Source organism: Rutidosis leptorrhynchoides, chromosome 7 (assembly GCF_046630445.1).
Source record: "Rutidosis leptorrhynchoides isolate AG116_Rl617_1_P2 chromosome 7, CSIRO_AGI_Rlap_v1, whole genome shotgun sequence".
NCBI classification, from domain to species: Eukaryota; Viridiplantae; Streptophyta; class Magnoliopsida; order Asterales; family Asteraceae; genus Rutidosis; species Rutidosis leptorrhynchoides.
The window spans coordinates 334,667,774-334,682,473 of NC_092339.1; the positions used below are offsets into that span (position 1 = coordinate 334,667,774).

The following is a 14,700-nucleotide window of genomic DNA, read 5'->3' on the forward strand; positions in this document are numbered from 1 at the left end:
GGTATGGTACCCGGCTCCCGATTTCCATTACTCTCTGCCACATTACCAATTTCTTTAGCTAATGCACCAATAGACTTGTTTTGCACCTCCACTATTTTTCGTATTTCGGAAATAAACGCGTCCATCTTGGCATCCGAGCTTGATGGTTGCTTGGGTGGAGAACTGTTTTGACTTTGGTTTTGGTTTTGGCTTTGATTCTGGTAATTGTTTTGGTTTTGGTTTCGGTTATTGGGATAAGGGTTTTGATAATTTCTTTGGTAGTTTCCTTGATTTTGGAAGTTGTTTTGGTTTTGGAAGTTGTTTTGGTTTTGGAAGTTGTTTTGAGGTCTTGGTTGGGTTCCTTGATTGTTAGCATTTAAAGCGTTGTTGTTGCTCCAATTAAAGTTTGGATGATTTCTCCATCTCGGATTGTACGTGTTGGAGTATGGATCAAATCTCCGTCCCTGAACCTCATTAACTTGTTCCTCCACTATCTCTGGACTCACTGGTGGAATCCCATTCCTACACCCGTGTGCGAAATGAGGAGGATCTCCACATATCTCACAAACTTCCTGAACCCGCGAAACATTACAAGCAAGACCCTGGTTTGGGTTGTTAAATATAATCATTTTCAAATCATCTAATTCTTGCTCTAAGTTCCTAGATGAACCACCCGAGTCAGAAACATGATTCACTCGGGAAGTACTAGGTTGTTTCCGATTGACTGAAGCTTGGGTTTTCGAACCCTTGCTTAATTGCTCAAAGAAGGTCCACTCTTCATCACTAGATCCAGTTAAAAACGCACCACCACTAGCCGCCAAAAGGAATTGCCTATTTTGGGAATCCAAACTATCATAGAAAATTTTAACCAATTCCGGTATCTCATGGTGTGGGCATGCTCTAAGTAACTCCTTCAAACGCTCGTACGCTTCATGAAATAATTCACCCAGTAATTGTTTAAAAGATTTTATTTGCGTACGCATGTCTGAAGTCTTACTTATCGGGTAGAACTCCTCTAAAAACTTCTTTTTCATTTCCACCCAAGTATTAATACTCCGGGCGGGTAAAGAGAGAAACCAACGTTTTGCCTTATCTTTCAATGAATAAGGAAATAAGCGAAGGCGTACCTAATTATCAGTGAAACCGTTTACCTGATTAGTAGCACATATTTCATTAAACTCAGTGATGTGTTCATATGGTTCCTCATTGACCATACCTCGGTAGGTTGGCAAGATCGATATGAGTTGAGGCCGGACCTCAAATCTTCGTGTGTTTCCTCCTGCCGGTGCAGGAAAAACAATGGGTGAATGGTTCGCATAATCACCCGGTTGGTAGTAGGTGTCTACTCCTCTTTCACGGTCAGCCATTTCGGTTTGTTGAACAAAAACTTCCTCCTCAACGTCGGAGTCTGATTTAGGAGAGTTTGGTGGAACAATAGGATGTGACTCTGGTGGTGGTTGTGTTGATGCTGAAGCCACTGTCCAGTTTTTCAGAATCCTTGTAGCTTTTCGATTAGCTTTTATAGATTTCTCGATTTCCGGATTTAAAGGCTCAAGATTTTGATCTCCTGAACTCCGAGTTTGCATACACTAACCTGCACTTCAACAGAAACAAGAATGCCGAGCGTAAAACTGACAAACAAAATAAAATAAAACAATATTTTTGGGTTTTTTTTTTATGTTTTATGATTTTTATGGTTTTTCTAATTTAACAAGAAAGCAAATAAAATAAGAGCTTGCAATCAAGCGCACACTTCCCCGGCAGTGGCGCCAAAATTTGATCGGTGTCGAAGGGCCGGTCAAAAATAGCCTAATTACTCTACTTTAGATAGGGTAAGCAGGATTCGTTTCACGAGAAATAGTGGTTAATAGCAAGCAATATTAGGATTGGTTTGTTTGTTTAACTAAAAACTATTCAAATTAATCAACTAGAATAAAGCTAAAAGACTTAAACTAAAACGCAATTGAGAAGATTGAAATGTAAACAATGAGATTAAAAGCCTTTATCCCTTCACAATTCTAATCTAACATGCATTCATTCAAACAAGTATTATGCTTATCAAGTATTGATCAAATCTCATAGACAAGATTTTTTAGGCTTATCAATTCTAACTATCTTGAGATTGAATTATGCAACTTAGACACTATGTCTTTATCCTTAATCTAATTAACACTAAGTTGGATCGAGAACACAATGTTAAATCACTATAATTCAACTTGCAATAATCACAATCAATAATACTTACATTGATCAATAAACAATTGGTTTATAATATCACAATTCAAAAGACATAAGTATTATAACATTACAAACCACATAAACTTGAATGAAAATAACACATGTATCAATTGTTCATGGAAGGAATAAAGATAAGAAAACTAGCCAAGCATGTTGGTGATGATGATGATGATCATGGTTGCTTCTTGAAGTTGCATGATGAACACTCCTTGAAATCTAGCTTGAATCTTGATTTGATGATGATTACTGATGTGTTTTTGTGTGTTTGATGCTCTAAAAATTGATGGAAAAGCATATAAATTCATAGCCTAGGGTTTTCATTATATAGGGGTGATGTGCGTAGAGGCGTATATGAAATAGCTTATATTTTACTAGGAAATACTATTAAATATGATACAATTTTACACAAGATATTTATTTATTTATAGAATGAATATACCTAAACCTTGCTACAACACTTATAGGCAGTGTACCTAATCGTACAGTAGTGTAGTTTTTAGTAAGTCCGGTTCGTTCCACAGGGATACACTTAAACAAGCTTAACGCTATATTAGTTTTAATCTTATAAAAATACAAATATATATATATAAGTAATATTATTATTATAAAAAGGGAGTTTTTACCGTTTAATGACCGGTTTGTCGATTTTTAAAACTTTAGTCGCAGTTAAAACCTAATGTAAAATATTAAATAAATAAAAGACTTAATTTAAAGCGTAAAGTAAATAACGATAATGAAATTACGATAAATAAAAGTGCGATAAAATAAAATTACGATAATTAAAGAGTACGAAAATTAAAAGTGCAATTAAATACAATGACAATAAATAAAAGTGCAATTAAATACAATAACAATAAATAAAAGTGCAATAATTAGAAGTGCAATTAAATATGAAAATAAAGGAATTATGCTTATTTAAACTTCCGTAATCATGATGTTTGACGTGTTGATTTTAGTTTATTCCCATGGGTTAATTATTCTTTGTCCTGGATTATTCAATATGTCCGTCTGGTTTTTGTCCATAACAGTCCATCAGTCATAAATATAAAGTGCGAGTGTCCTCGTCAAATTATCCTTATAACCGAAGTCAAATAGTTCAACTAATTGGGGACTTAAACTGTAACAAGGTCTTAATACTTTGTTTAATAATTACACCAGAATATCGACTGCGTGTAACCCAAGGTTTTAATACTTTATTATCAATTATGCCAAGTGTCCTTGTACATAATTTCACCCCTGTTTTAATAATTCCATAGACTATTAATCCATTCCCGTGTCCGGTTAAATGAACGATTATTCGTACATATAAATATCCCGCCCATCGTGTCCGATCGAGTGTATATGGTTATTTATAGGTGTGTCCAATTGTAAATCTTTATATTAAAATTAACAAACTATTATTTAGTTAAACAAATATAAAGCCCATTAATAGCCCATAGTCTAATTTCCACAAGTGTCGTTCTTTTGTCCAAACCCCAATTATGGTACAAAGCCCAATTACCCAATTTTAGTAATTAGCCCAACATCATGATTACTTCGGCTTTAAATAAGCATAATAATAACTTAGCTACGAGACATTAAATTAAAAAGGTTGAACATAACTTACAATGATTAAAAATAGCGTAGCGTTACACGGACAGAATTTCGACTTACACCCTTACAACATTCGCTAACATACCCTTATTATTAGAAATTAAAATTAAAATTAAAATTATAATATATATATATATATATATATATATATATATATATATATATATATATATATATATATATATATATATTATACGTTGACTAAGAAGAAGGAAAAAGATGTGTTTGATGTTCACCAAACTGCGAATTTTATAGGCATGTGGGCTGGAAAAGGGGCTCATGCTATCGCATGACTTTTGCTCCTCCAGGCCATGCGATCGCATGGCCAGCTGGGGAGGCTCACATGTTGTTGTTTTCTTCTGCCGACGGTTTTTATAATATATATATTAATTTTAAGAATTAATTATATATTATATTATATTCATGTGCATAGTTGACTTATAATTTTTAGTCCGTTGCGTCGAGCGTTGAGAGTTGACTCTGGTCCCGGTTCCGGATTTTCGAACGTCCTTGCGTACAATTTAATATCTTGTATTTTGCGTTTCGAATCTTGTACTCTTGTAATTTTGAGACTTTTCTCATCAATAATTGGAACCTCTTTGATTGTACTTTGTACTTTTGAGCTTTTTGGTCGTTTGCATCTTCAATTCGTCGAATCTGTCTTTTGTCTTCACCTTTTATTATTTAAACGAATATCACTTGTAAATAGAACAATTGCAACTAAAAGCTTGTCTTTCTTGAGGGATAATGCTATGAAATATATGTTCGTTTTTAGCATTATCAAATATTCCCACACTTGAGCGTTGCTTGTCCTCAAGTAATATAGTCTTGAAATATACTAGAATCACTTCTTTATTCTTCACACTTTGTACATCAGTGATTTCTATACGGCGGTATGAACAATGGTAGTAACGATGTGGTATACAGTCTCACATGACTATGAAAATTTAGATCCATTAAGGAAATTGGATCTTTATGAAAACATTTGATCTTTTGAAAATTTTAGTTCAAAACTTGCGGTTTTGTGTCACCCACTTGCTAACCTTGTATTGGGAAAGCAACACGTCCAGTATACTTGTTCTGTATATTACCTTTCGGTAAACTACCATCCGGTTGTAAAGGAAAGCGCTGAACAAGCAACTGTTAAGGCAATGTCCCCTGACATGCTTTTAATTATGGTCTACAACGTATCGGATGCAATTACTATCCTTGGTAGGAGCAATAGTAAAGCTCACCCTTATAATTTTCCGGTCTGGCACAAGGTCCTGTCTTTGACCATGCTATGCAACCACCGTTCTTACGGTTGACACCCGATTTGGTTCAGGTGACCTAATGAATTTCAGGTGAATTCCTATGATTTTACGTTCAATGGTAATGAACGCATTGAAAATGGGTTTTCAGAAAATAAATCGGTTTGTAATTTTGATCAAAATATTTTCTCGTTCAAGCTCGAGTTTAGATATCATCGAATTTCATGAGTTTGTAATTCTCAATCTTTAAGGTCAATCTCTAGGATTGAGTAATATCAGGCTTAAAAGCTGATTTTTGATCTTTAAGGAAATTATCCTTTCTAGGGCTCTGATTCATTAGTCTTATCCAGCTAATTTGCACGGCGTCCTCCCCATTTTACGAGACAGATCCTCTCATGGTTAGGATAAGTCTGACCACTTGGCGACCCTGTTTGATGCTGAGGTCCGTGGATTTCCTGCTGATTTTAGAGATGACTTTTCTAGATTTTTCGTCAACCTACAGCTGGTCTGGACGACAACTTCATGACCTAAATCAAGAAGCGCGTTTCTTTTTCGGAAGACTTTACTTCCTTTTAATGATGGAATTGATTCATCGTGTAGATCCATCTTTCTTTCAAATATATTACAGTAAATCGGGTAAAACTGATTAAAATCGTCCAAAACAAAAGTATCTTCAGTTATTTGTTACAAAAATATGTGTGATATATGTTTTAAATAACTTGGTAAATTTTCCCACACTTGGCTTTTATTTTCCTTTTTATTGTCCTCTATTCCATTTTAAATGAATTCTAACATTTTGGTTTGTTTCTCAATTTATGTCCTTTCCAAGGTAACAATAATTTCGATGTTAACACCTAGTTTTATCGTTCATAAATATGTATAAACATGATTTTGAATTCATTTAATTGAAAATTTTGAAAAATTTTACTAGAATTGGGTAGTCAGTATATAAGACTAGGGCTGTTCTTTATTATCAGAGAGCACTAGATTCTAATACAACTACTGCGTTACTAGTATTTCTAATGGTAACCAAGTGTACAAGTCAAAAATTTTTAAAATTCTGAAAGAATTTAACCCCTTCCCACACTTAAGATCTTGCAATGCCCTCATTTGCAAGAAATCGGTAACATTTTAAATTATTGGGGGTGATTAGCGTAGAAAAATGATTAAATTTTACCAAAATTTCCAAACATATTGGCGTTTGTTTGCTGAATGATAAATGGTGCACATCATTTGTTCATTCCGTCTTGTTGTTTCATCACATTTGTTTTTCGTTTTGTCGTCAAAAGTACTAGCTTTTGCTGAACTTAATGCCAGTCTTTGAAAATGCGCTGTTTTACCCTGTTTTGTACAATTGACAATATACATACAATACAAATATAAACATGCATGACAATTTGAAATGGGACTTAATATCCCACTTTCAAATCCTAAATGTGAAATATTAGTACACAATAATAATAAAAATGATAAAAATTACATAAATATATCCAATAACATAAGTTTAAACATGAAAAAGTAAAAAGATAAAAACATAAAAATCATAAAAATAACCAATGGAACCAAATCAGTCTGGATAGGGGTTCCAGTTCATCTCGTAAGGTGGGTTCCATTGTTGGTTATAGGTGTTCTGATAGGCTTGGTTATAGTCATACCGGTTAAAGGGTGGTCGGATGTCGGGACTGTGTGGCGGAAAATGAGCAGGTCGAGTAGGCACGTAGTTATTTGGTACCTGATATGATAGCTGACTCATGATTTGGTGCTGATGAACTAACCAGCTATCGTGTTGGCGTCGCCTATAGTCCTCGTATACTCGCTCGGAGTTCCACTGCTCGTACATACTATGTCTGGCCGCGTTCATCATTGCTTCCTCATCTATACGAACGTGGACGTCAAGAATAGCATCTTGAAAGACATCCCTAATGTCTTCCGCTTCCTCCATTTCCTCATCTGAGCCTCTCTCTACCTGAGGATGATTACCTTCATAGGGAACTGCCTGGTTGCGTCTACTCTTCAATACCTTAGCACCCGCATAAACCCGCAATCCTATGGTCTCATCCTGTTCTCTACAAACCTGTAATGGACCCCCTTGGTTCCTATCAACACCTAAATACTCTCCAATGAGAGTAACAAAAATACCTCCTCCTATTATACTCCCGTCCTGCATTCCTTCTACCATTTTAGATAAATAAAAACCAACACAGTAAGGGATATTAACAAAGCTTCTCGGGTCTCGAATACACTTTAGGTAAAATAAATCATGTAAGGTCATTTTCTCGTTATTGTGACCTCTCTGTGTAATCGAGTTAGCCAAAAATCTATGAATTACACGAAGCTCGGCTTTGTTAATATGTAAGTAGGAGTGTTTTCCTCCCAGTGTAAAAACATTATAGTTTGACATACGCCTCCAAACGGCGTTCGCGTCAAAGTTCCTATCTACCCTTTCACCACGATAAATCAAACTCATACAATCGGGTAGTAGCAATTCACTAGGAGTGTAAATCTGTAATGCCCTGGCCATGTCCATCATGGACATCCTGTACATCCTACCGCCAAGGATAAATCTAAGAAAACTTCTATCATCTAACCTATCTACATCTACATTTAACGCTATAGTACTCATCAACTCAACACACCATTCCTTATATACAGGACTACGAATGGTGAAAAGACGTTCCCAATCTGTAAAAGAAGAACTGCCATACCTTTGAATCAAATGCTGTCTAACACTGTCAGCTAGATGGACCATTTCCAAAGAATTTCAATCAATTACCCTTGGCACCTCTACCTCTTTTGTTACCAATTTAAATTTATTACTTTGATATGCCGGGTAATCTCTCCATCGTCTATCGAATCTTAAATTAGGATGCAATGTGTGTTCAAGAATCGTTGGGTATTCTACAGTCGGATACATCAGAAATACTATGAATTCATTAACATTCTGTAGCGGATCATAATAGGGTACATGTTGATCAGGCTGATGTTGTTGTTCCTATTGTGGTACTTGTTCGGGTTCTGGCTCGTATTGCATTTCTGGTTCTGGTTCTGGTGCTGGAGCAGGTCATCTAGATGATGACGATGATGAACCTCCAGTATCGGCTTTCTGCAAAACACATTAAATACAAAGTTTGTGCATCCAAATATGCATTAGTGTTAGCAAAATAATAACTTAAAACAATCACAATAACATGTTAAATCAAGATTAAACTTATACACATTTTCACATTTTTTACAATTCTATACTTTTTCAAATAAGCACATATGAAAATGTATACAAAGTTCATAAGCATTTAACTCAAATAACATGTCAAAATAGTCATTACTAATAATTAAACAAGTCTCAAATGGCAATTGTATCAAATTAATCAAGTTCATGAATTTTAGACTTAAAAAGTCCACTTTAATCTCCAAAAATCATGTTTAGGATCAATGTTTGGATTATTTAACTACCTAAACATGTTACACTACTTAATTTAGCAACAATTCATGACAAAAATCGGCCATAACCTGTTTATATCAAAAAGTCCCAAATTGATCAAGAACACAAACCCTAGATTTCTAAAAATTTTGAAGTTTTTGGCTTCAAATCATGTTAAATAGCATCAATCTAGGTTATACATGCATAAAATACTAACAATTTAACACTAATTACACTAGAAATTACCAAAATTGTATTAGGTAAAATATTGGTAATTTTCACAAAAACTAGCAAATTTATGAGTTTAGGGGTGTAATTTTTACCTTTTTGCTGAAGAATGCGAATCTAGGCATGATTAGAGCAAGAAATTTGACGAATTACGGTGAAAATTTGGTGAAATTTGGTGAAGTTTTGAGAGAGTTTCGTGTATGTGTGTGTGTTGTGGTTGAAGAACAGCTCGCTGGTTCTTTTTCTATCTGGCCTGATTTTCAGCTCCATGCGACCGCATGGAGTTGAAGTGTAAACCCCATGCGATCGCATGGAGGTCCGGGTACAGTGTTTTGGCATTTTTTTTTTTTTTTTTTTTTTATAGAAACCTTATAACTTCTAAAACATAAATTAATAAAATTCTAAAAATTTTTGTTTTCCTTTAGGAGCGAGGGTGTTTCGGATCGTTGTCCTAGTCCGTCCCTCGACAAAAATTTTAAAATTTGTCATTTTTAAGCGCGATTTTAAAAGCAAAGATTTTTGGGTTTTTTATATGTTTTTGGGATACTTTAATTCAATAAGATTAAAAATAATGATAATAAAAGTTCTCGTCCCTCCCTTGAGTAGAGCAATTTCGGTTCAACGACCTAGTCTTCAACTCACGATGAATTTTAAAAATCATATTTTTAACTTAACGAAATAAAGTAAATTTTTGTTTTTAAATTCACACCAAACTTAAATTTAAGATGCATAAAATTAAAAATTCATATTAATAAAATTTAAAAAAAATCACACTAAACTTATATTTTGTTTTTATACATACAAACTTATATTAAAAATATTAATTTTCCAAATATTTACAATTTTAAAGAAGTTTACAATATTAATTTAATATTTATATATTAATTTTAAAAACAAAGTTAAAATAAAATTAAAAATCTTTTTGGTCTTTTATCCCACTTTAATCAATCAAATATTATCAAAAATATACGCCCCTCTTTTCGGTAAAGTAATTTCGGTTTCATAACCTAGTTTAACTCATGACGAATTTTTGAAATATTTTAGGTTGATTGATTAAAGATATTTATACCTTACGAATAAACGGTAAATTTCGCAGTGATGTAGTAAATTTTTGTATGATATCAATAATTTCGGTCGCAAGACCTAATTTTATTGAATACCAATTTAATACTTTATAGCGAACAATTTAGCGTTTATTATCAAAAGTTTAAAAATAAAAATAAAAACTGTACATACTTACCTGTGAAATAGATTTCTTAGTGATATGCTCTAGCCCACTCATAAGATAGTCGGACTAATTGGTTTTCCATGGCTACATAGGCGTAACCTCGAGCATTCAACGTTTTTTCTTCTAAACATATGAACGGTCCATCTCTGCATAAAGTAACAAATTCGGTATTTGAATAGGTTTGATTATTTGAACATTTACCTTCGTGTGACCATTTTTCGCATTTGTGACATCTTTCAAGGTGTCGTGCTCTTCTTTTCGCTGCGGATTTTGATTTTCCTTTACCAAATTGTAACTTATTATTTTCGCATCTGGATTCTTTTCTTACTCCGTCCAATTTACCTCTGATTAATGATACTATTTCACTTGGAAGGGTGTCATTATTATGTTTAGTGATCAAAGCGTGTAGCATTAGACCATGGTTTAATTCACAGGAAGTCTTCATCTCGCAAAACCTAAAAAACAAAAATTCAGAATGGGGGGAGAAGACTAGTTCTTTAGGGTCTGCTAGGGAAAGACCATTCGGGTTCCATTCTCGAGAACTACACGAAAACAGAAAATCTAACTCTAACAGAAATACATATTATCCTTTAAAGACTTGATTCGCCCCACACTTAGTTAGCTGTGGTATCAAAATTGTGATTAACTTCGTTGTCGACTTCCATTGGACTATCTATGTAATGTTTAACTCTGTGACCATTAACCTTAAATTCAATCCCATTTGAATTTATTAATTCTACAGTTCCGTATGGGAAAACTCTTTTGACTATAAATGGTCCAGACCATCTTGATTTCAATTTTCCAGGAAATAGCTTGAATCGTGAATTGAAAAGAAGAACTCTGTCTCCTTCTTTAAATTCTTTTGAACTTCTGATTCTTTTATCATGAGATTTCTTCGTTCTTTCCTTATAGATCAACGAATTTTCGTATGCTTCATGTCTTAATTCTTCTAATTCGTTTAGTTGACTTAACCGTAGACGTCCAGCTTTATGTAAATCAAGATTACATGTCTTCAAAGCCCAAAATGATTTGTGTTAAATTTCTACTGGAAGATGACATGCTTTTCCGTAAACGAGTTTAAAAGGTGTTGTTCCAATTGGAGTTTTGTAGGATGTTCTAAAAGCCCAGAGTGCATCCTCCAATTTAATGGACCATTCCTTCGGATTTGATCCTACGATTTTCTCTAGAATACGTTTTAATGCTCGGTTGGTATTTTCAACTTGTCCACTTGTTTGTGGATGATAAGCAGTGGAGATTTTATGAGTTACTCCATATCTTTTGAGAACTTTCTCAAGTTGATTATTACAGAAATGAGTACCCCGATCACTTATTAAAGCTTTCGGTGTTCCGAACCTTGCAAAAAGACGTTTTAAAAAGTTGACTACAACTCGTGCATCGTTAGTTGGGAGAGCTTGTGCTTCCGCCCATTTAGATACATAATCAATGGCTACGAGAATGTAGAGATTATTATGAGATTTTGGAAATGGACCCATAAAGTCAATACCCTAAATGTCAAATACTTCACATACTTGAATGACATTTTGTGGCATTTCATCACGTTAACTTATTTTTCCGGCCCTTTGACATGCATCACAGGATTTGCAAAGAAAGTGTGCGTCTTTGTAAATTGTAGGCCAATAGAATCCAGCATCATAAACTTTTCTTGCTGTTAGTTGAGGCCCATAATGCCCTCCTGTTAGTCCTGTGTGACAATGTTTTAAGATTTGACTAGCTTCATCTCCGAATACACATCGGCGTATTATTCCATCGGGACAACTTTTAAACAAATGTGGATCTTCCCAGAAATAGTGTTTTATATCACTAAAGAATTTCTTTCGTTTTTGGTACGATAATCCTTTTTCAAGGAATCCACATACTAAGTAGTTTGCATAGTCTGCAAACCATGGAATTTCATTATAATCTATCTTCAATAGATATTCATCAGGAAAGTTGTCTTGTATGGCTGATTCATTTAGAACTTCTAATTCGGGATTTTCAAGACGAGAAAGATGATCAGCGGCGAGATTTTCTGCTCCCTTTTTATCTCGGATTTCAATATCAAACTCTTGTAAGAGTAAGATCCAACGGATTAATCGTGGTTTAGCATCTTGTTTCGAAAATAGGTATCTAAGAGCAGAATGGTCGGTATAGACCACCGTTTTTGTTAGAACGAGATATGATCGAAATTTGTCAAAAGCAAAGACAATAGCAAGGAGTTCTTTTTCAGTAGTTGTATAATTTGTTTGTGCTCCTTGTAACGTCTTACTAGCATAATAAATATGTTGAAATCGTTTTTCAATCATTTGTCCTAAAACGGCTCCCATTGCAAAATCACTTGCATCGCACATTAGTTCAAACGGTAGATTCCAATTTGGAGTTATCATGATCGGCGCATTAGTAAGTTTCTCTTTAAGAATATTAAAAGATTTGATACATTCATCTGAAAAGATGAATGGAGCATCCTTTTCTAGGAGTTTATTCATAGGAGTGGCAATTTTAGAAAAATCTTTTATAAAACGTCGGTAAAAACCGGCATGCCCTAGAAAACTCCTAACTCCTCTAACATTGGTGGGATGTGGAAGTTTAGCAATTACATCTACTTTAGCTCTATCCACTTCAATTCCTTCCTTTGAAATTTTATGTCCAAGAACGATGCCTTCTTTAACCATGAAATGGCATTTCTCCCAATTAAGAACTAGATTTGATTATTCGCATCTAATAAGCATTCGTTCCAGATTAACTAGACATGTTTCAAAAGTATCACCGAAGACTGAAAAGTCATCCATGAAAACTTCCATGCATTCTTCTATCATGTCGTGAAAAATCACCATCATGCACCTCTGAAAGGTTGCAGGGGCGTTGCAAAGTCCAAATGGCATGCGTTTGTAAGCAAAAGTACCATAAGGGCACGTGAATGTGGTTTTCTCTTGGTCCTCGGGTGCTATTGGAATTTGAAAATATCCGGAAAAACCATCAAGAAAACAATAGTAACTGTTTCCGGCTAATCTTTCCAACATTTGATCAATAAAAGGTAAGGGAAAATGATCTTTTCTGGTGGCGTCATTTAATTTTCTATAATCAATACAAACACGCCATCATGTTACAGTCCTAGTAGGAATAAACTCATTTTTCTCATTTGTAATGGCAGTCATGCCACCCTTTTTGGGCACACATTGAACTGAGCTTACCCATGGACTATCAGAAATTGGATAAATTAAACCTGCATCTAGCAGTTTAATAATTTCTTTTTTAACAACATCTTGCATATTAGGATTTAGTCTTCGTTGGCGTTGCACATACGTTTTATGACCTTCTTCCATAAGGATTTTATGTGTGCAATACGAAGACTTATTCCTTTAATATCATGAATTTTCCATGCAATGGCTGGTTTATGAGCTTTTAGCACAGAAATGAGCAGAGATTTTTCATTTTTAGTAAGAGAAGACGATATTATTACAGGTAATTCAGATTCACCATGTAAATAAGCATATTCCAAATGGTTTGGAAGTGGCTTTAACTCTAATGTCGGTGGTTCTTCTATCGATGATTTATATCGATATTTGTCTTCTTCTTTTAGCATTTGAATTTCTTCTGTTGTTGGTTCATATCCATTAGCCATAAGTGTAGCTAACATTTCAGTTTCATCAATTGGTTCAGTTCCTTCTCCTAAAGAACATTCTCCTGTTCCTTGTAATTCTGGAAATTCTTCTAACAATTCTGCATGTGATTCTTCTAACACTCTCGTCCTCTATACTTAGGGTCAGTTTCATACCAAACACGTCTATTATTGCTTTAGCCGTGTTTAAGAATGGTCTTCCTAATATGAGAGGTACTCGAGAATCTTCTTCCATGTCCAGGATAACAAAATCTACTGGAAATACCAAAGTACCAACTTTAACTAGCATGTTCTCCATTATCCCTCTAGGATATTTTACTGATCTATCGGCTAGTTGTATGCTTATTCGTGTTGGTTTCAATTCTCCAAGGTCTAGTTTAGCGTATAGTAAATACGGCATTAAATTTATACTAGCACCTAAGTCTGCCAATGCTTCTATTGAACTAAGACTACCCAGAAAATATGGAATTGTGAAACTTCCTGAATCTGATAATTTTTCTGGTATCTTATTCAACAGCACTGCTGAACAATTAGCATTCATAGTAACAGCCGAGAGTTCTTCCATTTTCTTTCTATTTGTGATTAGATCTTTCGAAAATTTAGCATATCTAGGCATTCCTGAAATCACATCAATGAAAGGAAGATTTACATTTATTTGTTTAAACATATCTAAGAATTTGGATTGCTCGACTTCAAGTCTCTCTTTTCTCATTTTACTCGGGTAAGGAAGTGGTGATTGGTATGGTTTAACATAAGGTTTAGCCTTAACTGTGTTATCTTCATTAACCTTTTCAACTACCGGTTCTTTTTCCTTATTTTGTTCAGGTTGTGGTTCTTGTGGAGTAGGAATAGTTTCATCAGAAATTACAGGTATTTCAGGTGGTTTAAGTGTAATACCACTTCTTGTGGTAATGGCTTTAGCTGTTTCATTCCAGGGGTTAGCATTTGTATCACTAGGTAAACTTCCTGGTTTTCTTTCACCTATTAACCTTGCTAGGTTACTTACTTCTTGTTCCAAATTTTGAATAGAAGCTTGTTGATTTCTAAATGCTTGAGCATTTTGTTCATTGGTTTGCTTCTGAGATGTGAAAAACTGCGTTTGAGATTCAACTAGCTTCGTCATCATATCTTCTAAATTTGGCTTTTTATC

The 14,700-nt window shown here is 34.4% G+C and overlaps 1 pseudogene; it reads left to right on the plus strand.

Annotated features, from left to right (window-relative positions):
• The first annotated feature begins 858 nt into the window (after window positions 1-858).
• On the plus strand, window positions 859-972 carry LOC139861003 (small nucleolar RNA R71; annotated as a pseudogene).
• The last annotated feature ends 13,728 nt before the right edge of the window (window positions 973-14,700 follow it).